Source organism: Staurois parvus, unplaced genomic scaffold (genome assembly GCF_062004578.1).
Source record: "Staurois parvus isolate SC_StPar_1 unplaced genomic scaffold, SC_StPar_1.0 ptg000054l, whole genome shotgun sequence".
Taxonomy (NCBI): domain Eukaryota; kingdom Metazoa; phylum Chordata; class Amphibia; order Anura; family Ranidae; genus Staurois; species Staurois parvus.
In genome coordinates this window covers 3,375,827-3,397,390 of record NW_028317850.1, presented here as the reverse complement: position 1 = coordinate 3,397,390, position 21,564 = coordinate 3,375,827, and the positions used below count along the sequence as shown (strand labels likewise).

Here is a 21,564-nt window from a genome sequence, read left to right as displayed (position 1 = left end):
CTTCTCCTTCTCCTTCTTCTCATCCTTCTCCTTCTCCTTCTTCTCATCCTTCTCCTTCTTCTCATCCTTCTCCTTCTTCTCATCCTTCTCCTTCTCCTCATCCTTCTCCTTCTTCTCATCCTTCTCCTTCTCCCTCTTCTCATCCTTCTCCTTCTCCTTCTTCTCATCCTTCTCCTTCTCCATCTTCTCATCCTTCTCCTTTTCCTTCTTCTCATCCTTCTCCTTCTGCTTCTCCTTCTCCTTCTCCTCATCCTTCTCCTTCTTCTCATCCTTTTCCTTCTGCTTCTCCTTCTCCTTCTGCTTCTCCTTCTTCTCATCCTTCTCCTTCTTCTCATCCTTCTCCTTCTTCTCATCCTTCTCCTTCTTCTCATCCTTCTCCTTCTCCTTCTTCTCATCCTTCTCCTTCTTCTCATCCTTCTCCTTCTTCTCATCCTTCTCCTTCTTCTTCTCATCCTTCTCCTTCTTCTCATCCTTCTCCTTCTTCTCATCCTTCTTCTCATCCTTCTCCTTCTTCTCATCCTTCTCCTTCTCCTTCTTCTCATCCTTCTCCTTCTCCTTCTTCTCATCCTTCTCCTTCTCCTTCTTCTCATCCTTCTCCATCTTCTCATCCTTCTCCTTTTCCTTCTTCTCATCCTTCTCCTTCTGCTTCTCCTTCTCCTTCTTCTCATCCTTCTCCTTCTCATCCTTCTCCTTCTTCTCATCCTTCTCATCCTTCTTCTCATCCTTCTCCTTCTTCTCATCCTTCTCCTTCTTCTCATCCTTCTCCTTCTCCTTCTTCTCATCCTTCTCCTTCTTCTCATCCTTCTTCTCATCCTTCTCCTTCTTCTCATCCTTCTCCTTCTCCTTCTTCTCATCCTTCTCCTTCTCCTTCTTCTCATCTTTCTCCTTCTTCTCATCCTTCTTCTCCTCATCCTTCTCCTTCTCCTTCTTCTCATCCTTCTCCTTCTTCTCATCCTTCTCCTTCTTCTCATCCTTCTCCTTCTCCTCATCCTTCTCCTTCTTCTCATCCTTCTCCTTCTCCCTCTTCTCATCCTTCTCCTTCTCCTTCTTCTCATCCTTCTCCTTCTCCATCTTCTCATCCTTCTCCTTTTCCTTCTTCTCATCCTTCTCCTTCTGCTTCTCCTTCTCCTTCTCCTCATCCTTCTCCTTCTTCTCATCCTTTTCCTTCTGCTTCTCCTTCTCCTTCTGCTTCTCCTTCTTCTCATCCTTCTCCTTCTTCTCATCCTTCTCCTTCTTCTCATCCTTCTCCTTCTTCTCATCCTTCTCCTTCTCCTTCTTCTCATCCTTCTCCTTCTTCTCATCCTTCTCCTTCTTCTCATCCTTCTCCTTCTTCTCATCCTTCTCCTTCTCCTCATCCTTCTCCTTCTTCTCATCCTTCTCCTTCTCCTTCTTCTCATCCTTCTCCTTCTCCTTCTTCTCATCCTTCTCCTTCTCCATCTTCTCATCCTTCTCCTTCTTCTCATCCTTCTCCTTCTTCTCATCCTTCTCCTTCTCCTTCTTCTCATCCTTCTCCTTCTTCTCATCCTTCTCCTTCTCCTCATCCTTCTCCTTCTCCTTCTTCTCATCCTTCTCCTTCTTCTCATCCTTCTCCTTCTCCTCATCCTTCTCCTTCTTCTCATCCTTCTCCTTCTCCTTCTTCTCATCCTTCTCCTTCTCCTTCTTCTCATCCTTCTCCTTCTTCTCATCCTTCTCCTTCTTCTCATCCTTCTCCTTCTTCTCATCCTTCTCCTTCTTCTTCTCATCCTTCTCCTTCTTCTCATCCTTCTCCTTCTTCTCATCCTTCTTCTCATCCTTCTCCTTCTCCTTCTTCTCATCCTTCTCCTTCTCCTTCTTCTCATCCTTCTCCTTCTCCATCTTCTCATCCTTCTCCTTTTCCTTCTTCTCATCCTTCTCCTTCTGCTTCTCCTTCTCCTTCTTCTCATCCTTCTCCTTCTCATCCTTCTCCTTCTTCTCATCCTTCTCCTTCTTCTCATCCTTCTCATCCTTCTTCTCATCCTTCTCCTTCTTCTCATCCTTCTCCTTCTTCTCATCCTTCTCCTTCTCCTTCTTCTCATCCTTCTCCTTCTTCTCATCCTTCTTCTCATCCTTCTCCTTCTTCTCATCCTTCTCCTTCTCCTTCTGCTCATCCTTCTCCTCCTTCTCCTTCTTCTCATCCTTCTCCTTCTCCTTCTTCTCATCCTTCTCCTTCTTCTCATCCTTCTTCTCCTCATCCTTCTCCTTCTTCTCATCCTTCTCCTTCTTCTCATCCTTCTCCTTCTCCTTCTTCTCATCCTTCTCCTTCTCATCCTTCTCTTTCTTCTCATCCTTCTCCTTCTTCTCATCCTTCTCCTTCTCCTTCTTCTCATCCTTCTTCTCCTCATCCTTCTCCTTCTTCTCATCCTTCTCCTTCTCATCCTTCTCCTTCTCCTTCTTCTCATCCTTCTCCTTCTCCTTCTTCTCATCCTTCTCCTTCTTCTCATCCTTCTCCTTCTCCTTCTCTTTCCTCATCTCCAAGGGCATTTAAATTAAAGGTACAGTGTTCTGCACTAATTTAAAGGCTCTCTGAAGCCTAGAAACCCTTTTTATAAGTCATCTTCGTAGCGAAGAAATTCGCATCGAATCGAATTTCACACTGGAATTCGCCGAATCAGCCGAATCGAATTTTTGAGAAATTCGCTCATCTCTATTTATAATGCCAGTAATTAAGTTGGCGGTAAATAAAAATGCATTCATTTCTATCAGAAAAGCATTACCTCAATGCAATGTAGTTTGTTGCTTCAACTTAATTTCACCAGACATTTGTCATAACTTAAAAAGCTTGATGCAAACTGTTGCGTTAATTTTTTTTGTTGAGCCAAAACATTATTTTTTAGAGTGCACCAGAGTGAATACAGAGGGTTCACCACAAGATGTAAACCATTGGTGAGCCTCAAAAACAGGAAGGCCAGATTAGAGTTTGCCAAACGACATCTAAAAAAGCCTTCACAGTTCTGGAACAACATCCTATGGACAGATGAGACCAAGATCAACTTGTACCAGAGTGATGGGAAGAGAAGAGTATGGAGAAGGAAAGGAACTGCTCATGATCCTAAGCATACCACCTCATCAGTGAAGCATGGTGGTGGTAGTGTCATGGCGTGGGCATGTATGGCTGCCAATGGAACTGGTTCTCTTGTATTTATTGATGATGTGACTGCTGACAAAAGCAGCAGGATGAATTCTGAAGTGTTTCGGGCAATATTATCTGCTCATATTCAGCCAAATGCTTCAGAACTCATTGGACGCCGCTTCACAGTGCAGATGGACAATGACCCAAAGCATACTGCAAAAGCAACCAAAGAGTTTTTTAAGAGAAAGAAGTGGAATGTTATGCAATGGCCAAGTCAATCACCTGACCTGAATCCAATTGAGCATGCATTTCACTTGCTGAAGACAAAACTGAAGGGAAAATGCCCCAAGAACAAGCAAGAATTGAAGACAGTTGCAGTAGAGGCCTTGCAGAGCATCACCGGGGATGAAACCCAGCGTCTGGTGATGTCTATGCGTTCCAGACTTCAGGCTGTAATTGACTGCAAATGATTTGCAACCAAGTATTAAAAAGTGAAAGTTTGATTTATGATTATTATTCTGTCCCATTACTTTTGGTCCCTTAACAAGTGGGAGGCACATATGCAAACTGTTGTAATTCCTACACCGTTCACCTGATTTGGATGTAAATACCCTCAAATTAAAGCTGACAGTCTGCAGTTAAAGTGCATCTTGTTTGTTTCATTTCAAATCCATTGTGGTGGTGTATAGAGCCAAAAATGTTAGAATTGTGTCGATGTCCCAATATTTATGGACCTGACTGTACCTTTAGGACACATTCTTTTTATTAATTGTCATTAAATCCACATCATTAAACACTATTAATAAATGCTGTATTATATGCTGTTTATGTTCACTATGAAATTTGCTTTCTGTATTCTGCAAAAAACCAGGCAGATCCTGCTGTTCTCTATCTCCCCCTCCTGTCCATGTTCCCAGGGCAGCTGGGGATTTTGCAGAGCAGTGTTGGCAGCTAGTGTACATGCTCAGTTTTCAGTGTACTTCTACCCTCAGTATTTCCTCCCCATCACATCTGAGCAACCCATGTGACTACAGAGTCATGCATGTGGGCATATACACAGTGGGAAATGACAGCCCACATTCTCTCTCCTCCTCCATGCCCACTAACCAGCTAATCACAATCGGGCAGAATATTACATGTTGTTTGATGGAGGCTTTACCTCCTTGTTATTCTCAGACACAGCCTCTGACTCTCAGAAATCCGCCAACACCAAGTTACTGACAAAAAATAATAAAGATCTGATTTCAAATATATATTTGTATGGTAATTTAAAACCGTTTATTGATAATAATTCTTGATTTTTGCTCTGTATCCCTAAGGCTGTTTTTTTTTTATTTTGAACATGTGACCAGCAGCAGAGAACTAGATGCTCCTCCTGCCACTGTTTCCCTGCATACAGGCTGGGAAGGAGCTGGGTCATGTGACAGCTGTATATTAATTTGGAAAAAAGGTACGTAGATGTGTTTTTTTATTAAAAACATTACAGAGCCATCATCCACATACAGAAAGAGAAGGGATAATGTAAATGAAACATTATGTGTGTTTTGTATCATATTAAGGTACTACTGTTTTTTTCTCTTTTAAAATGACGATGTCAGTCAGAAGTGAAATCCTAATGATAGTCTAGAATAAAATAAGTATTATAGTCACCATTTCATCAGACTTTGCCATTTTCAAGAATGCTGGATGCCTGTGTTCACCACGTGTTCTGTCCTCTGACCCCTATGTCACTGTTGTGCCATGTCCCTCTGAAGTACCTCTTATGCAGGAAACCATAATTAGAATCTTTCAAGCTACTGACAGGGTCACTTTAAGCTAAATGTGTCTGTAAATACATTAGTATAATTGAAATAAAAAGACAAAAGAGTGATTTGCTGCCTCTATCATTGAAGCCTCTTTCCTCCTAGCTGTCCTTCCTTCTAATTCATATCATTGCCTTCTCCTTTTCTCTTTCACTCCTTCTCCCTCTTTCCATTACCTATTTTTTTTCTTTACTGGCTTTTTTTTTCCAGAATAATATAGATTAGACCCACTGAAGTCTACTTGGTATGTAGTCCATAATTTTTCCTGGTTGTCATAATTGTTTTTAGCAGCAATAAAGTGGATCTATAATCAAACAGTTAAGATTTGCTGCCCTAAAGAAAAAATCTAGTATGGTTAATTGTGGCTTATCAGAAGCTTAAAAATCTACACTTTGCCTCACAATTCTCATGAAGAAAAAGCAGTGCACTTCATGACATGTAACATTGCCTAGGCACCCCTGCACTTGAAGCCTCATAGCTACATCTGAGGGATATCTGGCCCACTCCTGCCTCTGCTGACTTCAAATTTACAGAGAATAGGAGATCCTTCCTGAGCACAGTAGAGACCAATTTTGATATTGCTCCTGTGCTGCTCATTGTTAGTCTGAAGGCCTGTTGGACAGAAAGATTCTTTCAACTTAAAGCGGAGTTCAACTCAAAAGCGGAAGCTCTGCTTATTTTCCTCCTCCCCCCCTCCACTACCATATTTGGCACCTTTTGGGGGAGATGGGGGAGAGGATATCTGTTTTTGACAGGTACCCACTCCCACTTCCTGCTCAGTTCACAGTGGCGAAGTAAGCCAGAATTTCGGCCCCCTTCTCCCTCCCGCAGTCTCCTGAGAACTTTCAAAGGGAAGACCGCTGGACCAATTAGGAGGCACAGTGTGACTGTCACAGCCTGGTACCCACAGCTGAGATGCCGGCGCCGTGGAGAATAGAAGGGGAGAAGGGATGTCACGGGTGAGTACATCGCTGGACTCTGCAACAGGTAAGTGTGTGTTTATTAAAAGTCAGCAGCTACAGTTTTTTTAGCTACTGACTTTTAATAAACACAAAAACGTCTGGAACCCCGCTTTAAGACAGTAACTTCTTAAATTGATAGAGGGATACTTGAATTAAACAATTTTCTATAGGCATTATATATGTCCACCTAAAAATTGTGAAACTAAGTAAAAGAATAAAAAAGGAGAGTAGAAAGAGGTGAGCTGACATGGAAGGGAGTGGTAGGGGTATAGGCATGTATAGATTTGGTTGCCTGGGGTGATCTTTTATCTCATTGTGGTTTGGAAAATATGCTGTGGGGTTGATTTACTAAAACTGGAGAGTGCAAAATCTGGTGCAGCTCTGCACAGAAATCAGTCAGCTTCCAGTTCTTCTTTCTTCTTTCAAAGCTTAATTTAACAATTTTTTGTACTGTTGACATGCTGGTGAGGAGGTGCACTGGACACCCTGGCTGCCAATGTGGTATATGCTGGGTGTCCAGTGCACCCCTGTACCTTTAGGAAGGGGTGGGCTCCCTCAGGCGCACCTGCACTTAGTCTATCCATTTTATACATATACATGTGAGTTAGGAACTGCAGAATATTGGGGTGCCTTGAAGAGGCTCTGCAGCTTACGCATGTATTTGAAAATGTGTGCTAACTAAACCCCTGTTTTTAGCGCAAACTATTAGACAGGACAATTCGGTTTGTTCACAAGCTGGTTGGTAAGTTGAGCTGGGAATTTTTCTCTTTTATTGTTTGACATGTATCGCATTTCCATGTGCTCCTTGCAGTGAAGGCCAATTATAGATTGGAGCAGTGGCCATTTTTTGTACTGCTGAAGTAAGAAGCTGATTGGCTACCATGCACAGCTGCACCAAATTTTGCACTCTCTAGTTTTAGTAAATCAACCCCATTGTGTCCAGACATCCTGGATTCATATCATATATATCAATATACAGTAGCTGACAATTTTTCGTTAGTATTTATCCAATTTCAAATGAATCCACCTATAATCCAAGGATTGGGATTTCCATGATCCGGCTATAGTTATTCTGGATGCTAGAAAGATATAAGAAATGTATTTACTGGAATATCTAGGGATATTTGGAATAGTTTGATCTAGAAAAATGACGGAATCTGATTTAGGTAAGTTAATATGAGGGAGAGAATAGATAAATTGGAAATTTTATGCCCAAACGGTTAGAACCTTGGACATGTCCACCATGGCCTGTATATAGAACCACAGCCCCTGAAGCATAAAGCAGAAGACTGAAGGACATACTGGGCTATGTATAGGAAGCTCATTAGCTTCAATGAGATGGTATTGATGGAAACTGTTGAGGTTCTCTTGGCTCATTTATGCTGCACTTCTAATTGGAAGGTTTCCCAAAAGCTAAAATAAGTAAATTAATTGGTGGATAAAGACAAAATTCAAAGGATAAAAGACATTTTTCCAGGCATCTAATAAAATGTTCAGCATGATTGATGAAACAGGTAATGATCATTGAATGTAAGGGTTTCTAAGAAATGAAAAATGCAAACTTTCTGTCTGGGGGTGATTGTATTCGTCCTGTAGGACATCTTTTGAAGGTGCCCACTTGGTCATAAAAAGTAAAGATTGTGTAAGTATGACGGTAATTAGATCCCCAAATTGGAGAACAAGGATGTTTGAGTTAGGGCTTGTGATTTAGTGTTAATTTTTAGGTCACCCCTGCATTTCTGTCAGATAATGCACCACTTTGTCCAGAAAATTGTTGCAATTACAAATGTTTAGGCATTCTCTTGTGTACTTCTTTTGTTTGTATTGGTATGAAACAAAAAAAGTGGAGAAACGAAAGCCAAATCTGATACATTCTATGCGAAACTCCAAAAATGGACTGGACAAAATTATTGGCACCCTCTCAAAATTGTAAGAAATAATTGCATCTAAGTTTGTGATGCTCCTGTAATTTGTAATTAAACTCACCTATATCAATTAACAGGTGCTGACCTTATAGAAATCACCCAGCAACCAGTTAAAATGGTGAAAAATTGACTCAACCTTTCTGTTGTGTATCTGTGTGCCACATGGAGCATGGAAAAGAGAAAGAGCAGCAAATAACTGTCTGAGAATTTGAGAACAAAAATAGTGGAAAAGCATGGACAATCTCAGGGTCTCAGCAATCTCAGGGTTACAAGTCCGTCTCCAGAGATCTTAATGCTCCTGTGTCCACTGTGCGCAACATTATCAAGACGTGTACAGAAAATAATGCACATTTACTGTATGTTATTGTTCCCCTGTCAATATTTCTTTTATATCTCAACTTTCTCATATGACTATTGCTAATAGCACTAAAACCTAAACAGCCCTGACTTGTACTTCTATAGATGGCTATTGTTTGGAATTTGTATTCTTTAATAGACAGGGTTACTGAGGGACAGCCATATAAGGATTTCTAAATAATAGGAAATTTGGGGCCAATGTCAAATTGTTGAAGAGAAAAAAAGAGTGATAGATAAATTGTGAAATGCCTTGTAAAGTTCCTAATAACTAAACATACCTATCTATTAACTCTTTTTTTCCCAATTGAATTAAACCCCAGATATGAGATCTAAAAATGTTCTACTTTGATGCAAGACTTTTCTTTGGGGTATCTTTTTCTGGGTGTATGTATTTTGGTAGAAATGTGGTAATTCTATTATCTAAGACATTGGTCATTAGTTTAATATTATTAATGATGATTAATAGGAGGGGGATGGGCTCAAGCAATCCTTATTTCAAAACAATATGTTTGTAGGCCATGTTTTCTATTAAAGGTTTAGAATGGCTGTTCCTGGTGCTGTTATTGGATCACATAAATATGAAGTTGGAATAATTGCAAATTTCTTTTAGGGCGATTTTACACTGACTTGTACTGAAATACATGGAAAATGCATGTACATTTCCAAGCATTTTAGTTGTATTTTAATTCTTGTTGACTTGCGTTGATGAGCGTTTTCACACACTTTAAAATGCATTGCACTTTGCAGGATTTCTTGTGACATCATATCCTGTGGGTCACAAAATAAATTACAAAGCAAACTTTTTTTTCTTTACTTGCATTGCATTGACCTGCATGTTACATGTGTTGACCTGCGGTGCATTATATACATATGTTGCATTTTAATGCAACACAATGCAACACATGTCAATGCAGCATGGTAGTGTGAACAGGACACATTAAAAATAATTGTTTTTCAAGTGTTCTTCCGTTGACCTGTGTTATACAGTTACTCTAAAAGGCAGATCAACGCACTAGTGTGAATTAGCCTTAAAATAAACCTGAAACTCCAACAGTGCCAGGCGCTTTGGAGGGTTTAATGCTCGGTCCACACCTATGCGTGTTTGCGGGCTGCATTTGCTCGGGCATGGCGGGTCATTTATTTGAATAGGCTGCCGTGCCTGTGTTTCCCACAGAAAAAGGTGTATGCACCTTTTTAAAAATGTGGCTTGCAGGGAAATCGCATGTGTGATGGGAGCGACTTTTGGGGGTGGGGGGAAATCATTATGTTTAACCCACCCTGTGCCTGTTAAGGGGTACAGGGTGTGTATGTGAATGTCTGAGTCTTGTGTATAGTGTGTGTTCCTTTGTTCTCGGCCACATGGCTGTCCATTGTCTGTTTGCCATGTGCTACCCCCCATTGTGCTGTGTCTTCGTGTCCAGCCAACTATTATGGGATGTACTGTTTGTGTATTGGTGTGGGGGTTGGTCAATGTCCTTTACCATGTGTTTCATCCCATTGTTCTGTGTCTTGGTGGGATGGGGCGGGCTGATGATGTATTCCTGTTCCTGGTTGTCTTTCCCCGCCCTCTGTATATATCCTGTGTTTTGTGTACAATAAAAAGAGTTGGCTTCCTGTTTTAGGAAGAGCTGGGTGCTGTCTATTTCCTGAGGGATTTCAAGGGTGTGGTCTGTGGATGGTGTTCGGACAGGGGAAGCTGTGGTATAACGGAAAAACTCAGTGCGGTCTGGGTTCTGGTTCCGTTACATTGGTGGCAGCAGTGGGATTGTGCTTCCAACTGTAAACACATCCAAACCACCACCGGGATTCAAGAGCAGGAAAAGATGTCAGTCACCCCAGTGAAGATATGGACCTGGCATCAGAGTTCCCAGGGCTGCTACAGACTGTTCTTGCAACATACCCCAGGACTGTGTCTACGGATCAGTACCTGGAGCTCAGGCAGGGGATTTGGGAGGTGCTTTGGAGAGGAGCCGTCCAGGCTGCTGGTATGGACAAAGGCAAGTGGTATCCAACCCCAGAAGAGAGGGCCAGGGACCATCGGAATTTACGGATGCCATTCCTGGGAGAGCAACCCCAGGAGCAATGGGTGACTGAGTTGGACAGGCTGGTCCAGCAGGAAATACAACTGGACAATAGATATCGGGCTCTGCGGTGGTACGCAGAGCAGGAGTATTTAGGGGAGGCAACAGAATGGTTTCCTGAGGGACATGACTTTGGCGGGCCTGGATTGCTGTAGGAGAGCCTTACAAATCTTTTTGTGTTTGGCGATAGAGGAGAACCTACTCTGGAGGAGTTGCGGGAAGGCAGAGAGGCTATGTTTGGTCTCAGAGGGGTCTCAGAGCTTGAGCCAGTTCTGCAATACCTGCTGATGAAAGAACTGCACCTGGAAAGGGCATACAGGCAGCTGCTAGGACATGTTCGGCAGCATGCCCAAGAGTCATCAGTGGAAATTCCAGAGACTGGGGATCTGATAGACCTCTCAGCTGAGGAGGAACCAGCAGTAGACCTGGCAACAGGGCCAAACAGTACTGAACTCTGCCCAGCAGTGGTAATGTCTCCTGAGTTCCACGGACAGGAGATGGTGAGCCCCGATCCCCAAACCCCAGTTCCAGAGGCTGGGGATTTGATTGATTTTTTTTCTGAGGAGGAACCAGCCGGGGAGCCACCAGCTGAAGCGCTGACAACCGGACAGAGGGTCCAGGACCTCTGCCCCACACCTGTGGTAGTTTCAGAGGCCCAGGGTGAGAAGGGAGAGGAGGTTGTTGTCCTCTCTACCCCACAGTCAGCCAGAGTGGAGGAAACTGTTTTCCCTCCCAAGCCAGGATCTGTGCACCAGGGGGACAGTGACAGAGGAATGCCATCCCAGCAGCAGATCCACAATCTGGGAGTGGAGGAAGCCAGCCTCCCTCCCCTATGGTTACCTGGAGCAGATGTGGGGTCCCCAGCAGAAGTGCTGGCACCAGGGCAGAGCGCCGCTGGCCTCTGCCTAGCAACTACAGTCACCACCTGGATACCTCAGGGATGCTGGGCAGTCGGCCCATATCCCCCACAGCATGATGGAGCTGGACCAGCGACCCTGTCTTCTCCCCAGCGGCTGAGAGGACTTCAGGGAGAAGGACCAGTCCGTACTTCTCCCCAGCGGCGGGTATGTTCTACGGGAGAGGCAGAGGTTGGCTGGGTGAGTAACGCTTGGTGTGGGACAATTTGCATGGGGTACTGTGTGGGTGCTGGCATTGGGGGACTGGAGGTGCAGACTAACTTCAGAGTACATCCGTCTGGGATCTACTCCTGTGTTAGTCTCCTGCCGAAAGGGGAGATATGTGACGGGAGCGACTTTTGGGGGTGGGGGGACCCCTGTATCATCTCCCCAAATCATTATGTTTAACCCACCCTGTGCCTGTTAAGGGGTACAGGGTGTGTATGTGAATGTCTGAGTCTTGTGTATAGTGTGTGTTCCTTTGTTCTTGGCCACATGGCTGTCCATTGTCTGTTTGCCATGTGCTACCCCCCATTGTGCTGTGTCTTCCTGTCCAGCCAACTATTATGGGATGTACTGTTTGTGTATTGGTGTGGGGGTTGGTCAATGTCCTTTACCATGTGTTTCATCCCATTGTTCTGTGTCTTGGTGGGATGGGGCGGGCTGATGATGTATTTCCTGTTCCTGGTTGTCTTTCCCCGCCCTCTGTATATATCCTGTGTTTTGTGTACAATAAAAAGAGTTGGCTTCGTGTATTAAGAAGAGCTCAGTGCTGTCTGTTTCCTGAGGGATTTCAAGGGTGTGGTCCGTGGATGGTGTTCAGACAGGGGAAGCTGTGGAATAACGGAAAAACTCAGTGCGGTCTGGGTTCCGGTTCCGTTACAGCATGGTCATTTTAACCATGTGAATTCCCTATGGTTTCGGCACCTGCAAACATGTTGCATTTTTACATGCGTGGGGGTGCCATTCAAAATGATGCCTTTTCTCATAACAGCGTGCTTTCACTATGGGTGGCTGTAGGTGCGGGAATCGCTGCGATTCCGCACCTGCAGCCACCCGCATAGGTGTGAACTGAGCGTAAGACTTTTAATAGCTAATTGTATTTTATCTACATTTTTCAGCTATCTGTTAGAAGGTTTTAAATTAAGGAATTGATAAGTTGCACCCTGTTATTTCAGGTCATGAAGAAAGTAGGATATCTGCCTAAGATTAATAACTGAATAATATTCCATTTGAACTGAGCAAACGTCTATGCAAAACTGAATAAATTCTCAAACAGGAGGACAATCTTAAAGCGGAACTACACTGCATTTGATCACCAGAAAGCAAAAATGCTATTTAATTCATTTTTAATAATCAAGCAAACTCCCCCATCCATCCATGTCTCCATGCTTTATTTTGCTGAGAAATCACTTTGAAAAACACCCCCTAGCATGGCCATTTTAAATAAGGGCATATGATTCATGTAGCATTAACTACTTGGAATCCATTTGCCCTTAGTTCAGGCATACTAGCAGGAGGACGTTCTTAGCTAAAACAACTCCTCCCCTCTAGAAGACTCATGGGAGGACATCATTTGCATAGGCAAGAAACTAGGAAGTAACTGGAGAAACATAAAAAATAGTTTAAAACAAGTAAATATAATATACATTCCTATGTATCTACTAATGCTAGCAGCATAAGGATTTAAAAAATCAATGTTAATCTGTATAGGAGTGGTTTTATAATTATCAATCAGCTGCTGCACCTGCAGGGCTCTGATGAGGAAAATTGCAGGGCAGTTGTAGCATCCCTTTAGATGTGATTTCTCTTTAGGAATATATCACCAAAAATTAAATTTTTGTTGCAGGGGATGTTCAAAATCTGACTTGTATCTTAGTGCTGACTTCTGAGAAAGTCAAGAAGCCAATCATACAAGCAGGAAATGACATTGCTGGGGGGGATTCTGTACACCATCTGTGTACAGAACACCTCCAGGTAACCATATTGCATGTTACAGGATATTACAATGTCTGCAAATTGAGAAGGAAAGGTAATTTTTAATAACATCCAATTACAATGTGACTTGTGTAGCAATTGTATATGCTATTTTATTTGCTATTTTTTGCCCACATAAATGGAGTTACCCTTTACGCTAAACTGGAGGAAGATACTTACTATTTTCCTTTTATTAAAATGTTCAGGAAACTGGAATAGAGATTTTTAAACCCCCCCCATAAAAAGTGCACCTGTGCCTAGACGATGGACATTAAACTATGTGCAAATTCTTAACAAGCAGTAAAAGGGCTTCGAAACAAATCCTCCCTGACCTCTATAGCTGCTTTAAATATAAAATTATTGAAGCTCAAAGATCACAACAAAGACTGTCAGGTGTCAGACAGTTTAGAGGGCCTCATTTACACAAGCAGCAAAGGAGCAGTAAAAACAGGTGGTTGACTTGCATTTTTACTGTTCCTTGACCGACCACCTAAAACCTAACATGGTGACAGCTCGAGTACATACACATGGCGAAGCCGTGGTACGTTTTATACAGCATGTCACATTTGACAGGGGGTGCCACTTGCCAAATGTGTCCATTGACGTCAATTAGACCACTTAGCAACCATGTGCCTTCTGCAGCACTATCGCCTCCTGGATGCCTGTGATCAACCACACTTTTAAAAGAGATCCGTTTCAGAGAGCTGAGTTGGTGTCAATGAGGCCTAACAGTTAATTGGAACTGCACTGCATCTGAGCACTACAAGCCAAAAATGTTATTTAATTCATTGTTATTATTCAAAGCAAACTCCCCCATCCATCCATGTCTCCATGCTTTATTTTCCTGAGAATTACTTTTGAAAAACACCCTCTAGCGTTTCTGGCAGTAGCCATCTTGAGTAAGGGCAGATGATTCATGTTGCATTTACTTCCATGAATCCATCTGCCCCTAACTCAGGCATTGGCTGAGCTGAGAACCCTCCCTCCCCTCCTGAAGGCTCCTGGGATATGTGACATCATTTGCCTAGGCATGGGAACCAGGAAGAAACTGAAGATATGTAAAAAAAAAGTTTAAAACAAATATAATATACTTTATTATCCATTTACTAATGCTAGCAGCATAGGAATTGAAATAGTCCGTGTTGATTGAGAGAGTGAAGTTTCACGTACTGTTGGCTGTTTACATTAGAGGGTTGGTAGCCTGCCAAAATTTATGTTCTCACAGAAAAACAAAATAGGCTTGATTTACTAAAGGCAAACAGACTGTGAAGTTGCACTTTGCAAAGGAATTGGCCCCAGAGCTTAATTATTGTGATGAAGTCTCATTTTGCTAAGAATACCCAATCAGGTGCTGGGAAATGTTTTACAAAATTACAAGTTTGCTTTTACACAATTGGATGATAGAGGTCAGCAGAGCTACATCTCAATCACTAAGTTCTGGGGCAATTTCCCTTGCATAGTGCAACTTCCCTTGCAAAGTGAACATCCTATATGCCTTTAGCAAATCAATCATTGCCTCTGTGGTAAACTGTGAAAATTAACGTGTTACTAAACCCAGGACCCTGCATTCACTATAACTGGTCTCCCACAGTACACAGAACATGGAAAAGCAATTATTATAGTAAATATAAAATGCTAAATACCTTTTCTCATCAGCAGTATATAGCAGTCTTGTGACTTCTATCAGTATCCAGCAGAGCACTGGTTAAAGCTTGTAGGAGGAGTTTTCATTCACCCCTATGAGGCTACAAGACCCCTGACCCTCTGTCTGGACAGTGCTGATTGGCCCTGTGCTGATCACATGCACTCTCCCAAGAAAAAAAAAACTCTCTAGCAATATACACCAAACTGAGCATGTGCAATTTGTCCCCAAATTTCTGTTCTATCAGGAGATATATTGGGGACTGTGGGAGAAGAGGAGGATCAGCGAAGACACGATCAAACAGCCTTTTTACACAATGCGGAGGATTAACCTCTTAGCTTCCACAGTGAGTCATGCTTTGCTGCATATACAGACTGATTTTACTGTTGTGGGTTTAGTAACATTTTAATTTCTTCACAAGGCTTATAGATGCAGAGATGAATGAGAGTTTGTTTTAAAGTGCTTTTACTGCAAATAATTCAGTGTGCATGTGGGCACAGGTGCTTTTTAAAGTTAAATTTTCTTTTTGTAGAGTGCACCAGGTAAACCTGTATTTGATGGATTTAATGTACATATTAGGTGTTTAAATTCCTAGCTGTTAAAGAGAACTGAGTGGTGAAAGCTATTCCCAAATAGATAAGCAGAGTGCAAAGGACTAGTCACCAGCATTGCCTGTAGGCAACCTGCAGCTGATCATTTCCCGCTTGCCAGGTATTATGCCTTGTTCTTCGCTGCGTCTATATGTAGAGACAGCCATGTTGGTAGACGCAGAGCTTTGCTTTCTTATGTCTGAGCTGTCCACCTGATGACTGGTGGAGTAATATATAAGAAACAGAAGGAGGTAAATCAGCACAGATCTACAGTAAGAGCAAAGCATTCTGGTTGGAGGTTGGAATTTTTAGAGAAAGGCATCTGATTGGCCTGCACCAATCTAAGCTGAGAGCTACGAATGTATCTAATCTTCCTGCCGGAGGTTCCCAGTATGCATGGAGTGGCTCTCTCCCTCCTGACTAAGGGGGTTTTAAGGCCCAACTCTGGTAACTAAAGAAAAAAAACAAAACAACCCCCCTCCCCCCCCGTGCACTGCAAGGGTAAAATGCTCATTAACTCTAGGGGATGGGGAAAAAGTATATGGCTTACTCTACTCCATGATACAGCAGGATCCAGTGATCTCCTCCACTGCAGCTTGTGGGTGGTTCCCAGGCCTTGCACTGTACTTGACAATGTCATTATGTGGTAGCACCCAATATTGCAGAGTTCCCCTTTAAACTTTAACATTTCTAACAGTATCTGCTTGCAAAGCAAGGTTTTCAGCTCACTTTCCCCCTCCCTTATTTCCTGGAAAGTAATGTGTACCAGCCTGTAGCTAGCACCCTTATCTGTAGCTGGAATTCAAGGCTATATTCTGCAGAGTTTAGAAAGTCTTTTGAATGTATAGAAAGTGAAAAAGGAAAAATATGCATTGTGATGTAATTATTGGTATATATGCTTGTAAGAAGTGGATACAACTCACTTGGCTTTGCAGGCATGAGCCCGGCTGGGTCAAACAGCACTGTTTTAAATAAATCACTTGTTTTCCTCAAGGTCTGTGTCCGGAGTTTCCTGGTTTTCCAAAATTGCTACTACAATTATGCATCTGCATCTTGGATTACCTTATAGAAGAGGCTTTGGGGGACTGATTGCACAGATGAAGGGAACCTGAGAGAGTAAGCCAAGCATTACAGCTTATTCCTCATCCCCCAAAGGTAACAAGGATTTGATCCTTGCACTGCAAGGGTAGTGGTTTTATAATTCGTGGAGTTGGGCTTCAGGCTCCATTCACACTTGTGCGACTTCAAAATCATGCAATTTTTCATTGCGATTTTACAGTGCATGTTGATGCAACTTTAACAAGACTTTAGATGAGTGCGACTTTGGCTTTGACCAAGGATGATTTTTTGTGCTTTAGAAAGTCGCACACAAGTCACATGTATATCATTCAGGTGCGATTTTCATGCGACTTTGGAGGATTTACATTACCGTCTATGTCACATGAAAGTCAGATCAAAGTAGTGCAGGAACTACTTTCAAGTCACTGCGTCTTGAAGTCGCACAGATATGAATGGTACTCATTGGGAAACATAAGGTGCGGTTTGCCATTCGACATTGGACCTAAGTGTGAATGGACTCTCAATGGTGATCAAAGCAGAGCTTACACTCTGACAATCCAACTGGTGGTGTTCCCTGTGTGCTTTTTTTTTTTCATCAAATGCTTATTTTCATTTACCTGTGACAGCTTAATTTTGGGGGGAAAAAAAGTAGTTTTGAGATTTATATTTTTGTTGTGCAAATAGCATTTTGACATTATTACACATACTTTTGTACCTTTTATAAATAAAGTTTTTCATTAAAAAATAATATAGTAGACAATGAAAAATGAGATTAATGCATCATCATATAGCCAGTCATAGTAAAAATTAAACATTTTTAGGATTTTATAACAAAAAATGTAAATAAAACGTGTTAAGACTGGCTCACACATCCTTCTTAGTCATTTTTACCATATTCCACAATGAAAATATTTTGCATTCTTACAAAGAATCACTAAAAAGCTGTGATCTCTTGTGAATATGTTTCCATATTTACCACCTAAGGAAACTTAGCTTAGCTCTTCCACCAGCTTGCTTGAATTAGTGCACTCCATGGAGAAGATATTAATTATCGGAGCTAGCAGTCCCATGGGACCTAGTCGCTGACTCTGCAGTTTAAGACAAACAGAAATATTCTTCCCCTACATTTTCCGATGGCTCTGTGGTTTAATCATGTGTGTGCTCACAAATGAACTATTTCTCCTCCATTCTATTCTGACAGGTGCTGGAAGTATCCAAAATTAATTGAGCTTTATTTTCAAAAACTTTGTAGCATGATACACTGAAGTCTGTGTTATAATGAAAAAAAATCTCATACAAGATAACTTGCCTAAAATGAATTCCTCTGAGCATGCAAACCATGACACTAAACCATTTTCTGTACGTAGGGCAGGCCAACAAAGTCAAAATATCTGGTAATCCTGCCAGCCTCCTTGTTTCCTGTCCTTTCCTGTCAAGGTTAACCTCAGATTCAGACCTGTGATAACAAACATGCACACTTCCTACTATACAGTATATACAGTGCTCAGCATAAATGAGTACACCCTAACCAGGGGCGGACTGACAAACCATGGGGCCCCCTGGCAATAGGGGATCATGGGGCCCCTGTGTCCTTGCCCAAACACAAAAAAGCCTATGAAAAAGGTACCAGGGGCATCTCATGGGGCCCCCTACTGACCCCAGGCCCTCGGGCAGTGCCTGAGTTTCCAAATGGTCAGTCCGCCCCTGACCCCAACACATTTGTCAGAAAACCTTACCTTTCAGAATCAACATTGTCTATTGGACATGATACTACAAAATATTCCCACAAATGCGGGTCATTGATTGCAAACAAGATTTGTTAACTTGCACACCCAAAAAAGTATTTTTCCTAACAAATTCATTCAAGACCATGTTGTAAAAATGAATACACCCCATGAAAGTTACATAGTTACATAGTTAGTCTGGCTGAAAAAAGACAAGTCCATCCAGTTCAACCATAAAAAAAAGTTATAATCCTATACCCACAATTGATCCAGAGGAAGGCAAAAAAAACCAGCAAAGCACGATCCAATTTGATCCTGCAGGGAAAAAATTCCTTCCCGATTCCTCGCGAGGCAATCGGATATTCCCTGGATCAACTTTACCTATAAATGTTAGTATCCAGTTATATTCTGTGTATCTAAGAAATAATCCAGGCCTTTTTTTAAAGTAATCCACTGAGCTGGCCAGAACCAACTCTTAAGGGAGTCTATTCCATATTTCACAGCTTTCACTGTGAAGAAACCTTTCCATATTTGGAGATTAAATTTATTTTCCGCCAGATGTAAACAGCGCCCCTTGTCCTCTGTGATGACCTCAGGGGGAATAGCTCTACACCAAGTTCACTATATGAACCACTGATGTATTTATACATGTTGATCATATCCCCCCTTAATCTCCTCTTCTCAAGAGAGAATAAATTCAGTTCCTCTAATCTTTCCTCATAGCTGAGCTCCTCCATGCCTCTTATCAGTTTGGTTGCCCTTCTCTGTACTTTCTCCAGTTCCCCAATGTTCTTTTTTGTGAATTGGTGCTCAAAATTGAACTGCATATTCCAGATGAGGTCTCACTAATGATTTGTATCAGGGTAATATGATATCTCTCTGGAGTCTATACCTCTTTTAATACCAGAGAGGATTTTGCTCGCTTTAGAAACCGCAGCTTGGCATTGGATGTCATTATTAAGCTTGTGATATACCAGAACTCCCAGATCCTTCTCCACCATTGATTCCCCCAGTTGTACCCCCCCTAGTATGTATGATGCATGCATATGCTTAGCCCCCAAGTGCATAACCTTACATTTATCAACATTAAACCTCATTTGCCACATAGTTGCCCAATTACACAGAGCATTGAGGTCGGCTTGTAAATTGAAGACATCCTGTAAGAACGTTATTCCACTGCACAGCTTGGTGTCATCTGCAAAGACTGAAATGGTATTTATAATCCCAGACCCTATATCGTTTATAAATATATTAAAAAGTAAGGGTCCCAACACTGAACCTTGGGGTACACCACTGATGACCCCAGACCATTCAGAGTATAAATCATTAACCACTACTCTCTGAATATGATAATTTAGTCAGTTTTCTATCCATTTACATACAGATTTTTCCAAGCCTGTAGACTTTACCTTACACATTAGCTGTGTGTGGGGAACTGTGTCAAACGCTTTTGCAAAATCCAAGTATACCACGTCCACCGCCACCCCTCTGTCCAAGGTTTTGCTCATCCCCTCATAAAAAGAAATCAGATTTGTTTGACAACTTCTGTCTTTCATGAATCCATGCTGTGTGTTGCTTTAAATATTTTTTCCCAGCAAGAACTCATCTATGTGGTCTTTTATTGAACTCTCCAGTATCTTCCCAACTACAGAAGTTAAACTAACAGGTCTGCAATTACTTGGTAAAGATTTTGATTATTTTTTTAAATATTGGCACCACATTGGCCTTACGCCAATCCATTGGTACTATGCCAGTCATTAAAGAATCCCTACAAATTAGAAACAATGGCTTTGAAATGACAGAGCTCAATTCTTTAAGGACCCGTGGGTGTATGCCAGGTGCTTTATTCACCTTTATTCTGTCTAAATATTTCTGGATCATATCAATTGTGAGCCAATGTGGATCATCTGGAGCTGTGTCAATACCATGTTCATTATGGACAAGAGATCCCTCATGCTCCTTTGTATACACAGAGCTGAAGAAGGTATTTAATAAACTTGCCTTCTCTTTGTCCCCAGTCACCCACTCTAGATTATTGTGTAAAGGGTCTACATGCTCGGACTGGACCTTTTTACTATTAATATATTTCAAGAATTTTTTGGGGTTGGTCCTGCTATCTTTTTCAATCTGTCGTTCATTTTTAAATTTTGCGGCCTTTATTTCCTTTTTACATATTCTAATACATTCTTTGTAATGTTTAAACGATGATATCGTTCCTTCATTGTTATATTTAATAAAAGCTCTTTTCGTATTATCTATAGCTTTTTTAACTTTGGCTGTATTTTTATTTTTCCTGTATATGCTTGTTGTTTACAGCTAACAATAAATTAAATCATGTTATGGTCACTGCTACCCAGATGTTCTTTTATATGGACATTCGTAATAAGCTCTGCATGGTTTGAGATTTCCAGGTCCAGCAGAGCATCATTCCTAGTTGGGGCCTCTATGAACTGTACCATAAAATTGTCCTGTAGTAGGTTTATAAATTTTTGCCCTTTAACTGTTCCTGCAGTACCATTACTCCAGTCAATTTCTGGGTAGTTAAAATCCCCCATTATTATCACTGTCCCAGCCCTTGCAACCCTTTCAATCTGTGCAAGGAGCCAAGTCTTGTCATAGCCCTCCCTCCATCTTTCCCCATTCCCCCCACCAATAAGGACTGACCCCTGTCTGATCTTTCTGCCCCATTATAATATAATTCTTCCTCCCCCCTTGATCCTAGTTTAAATACTCCTCCAGCCTCCCCATAAACCTCTCCCCCAGCACAGCAGACCCCCTTCCATTTAGTTACAAACCATCTCTAGCATATAGGTTGTCCAGTGCTCTAGAACCCAAATCATTCCCCATTCACCAGGTCTTTAGCCATGCATTGAGTTCTCTATTCTCCACCTGTCTTTCCTGAGTTGCGCATGGCACAGGTAATATTTCAAAGAATATCACCTTGGAGGTCCTTCCCCTCAACTTGCAGCCTAGTTCTTTAAATTGATTTTTAAGGAGCCTCCACCTTCCATGTATTCTGTAATTGGTTACAACATGGACCAAGACAGGTGGGTCATGCCCAGCCCGTCCCAGTAATTTATAAACCCGGTCCACCACATGCTGAACCCTGGCACCAGGGAGACTGCAAACCATTCGGTTGAGGTGATCCTGGCGACAAATTATTGTATCAGTCCTTCTGATTATAGAATCCCCTACTACCACCAACTGTCTAGACCAGGGGTGGGCAAACTTTTTGACTTGAGGGCCGCAATGGGTTCATATATTGGACCCGGGGGCCGGACCAAGAGTAGATGAATGATGTGTATGTGTCATCCATAGTAAGTATAGTAATATTCCCCCATAGTAAGCATAGTAATTAATCCCCCATAGTAATTAATCCCCCATATAGTAATTCATCCCCCATATAGTAATTCATCCCCCATATAGTAATTCATCCCCCATAGTAATTCATCCCCCATATA

At 41.9% G+C, this 21,564-nt stretch overlaps 1 long non-coding RNA gene across 1 annotated transcript in view; it reads left to right on the top strand.

Moving 5' to 3' along the window:
• Positions 1-21,564, top strand: part of LOC149470041 (uncharacterized) — a 120,356-nt gene that overhangs the window by 36,872 nt on the left and 61,920 nt on the right. Inside the window, exon 2 of the long non-coding RNA XR_016311289.1 lies at positions 4,444-4,538. This is a non-coding gene — a long non-coding RNA (uncharacterized LOC149470041). The remainder of the gene's footprint in view (positions 1-4,443; positions 4,539-21,564) is intronic.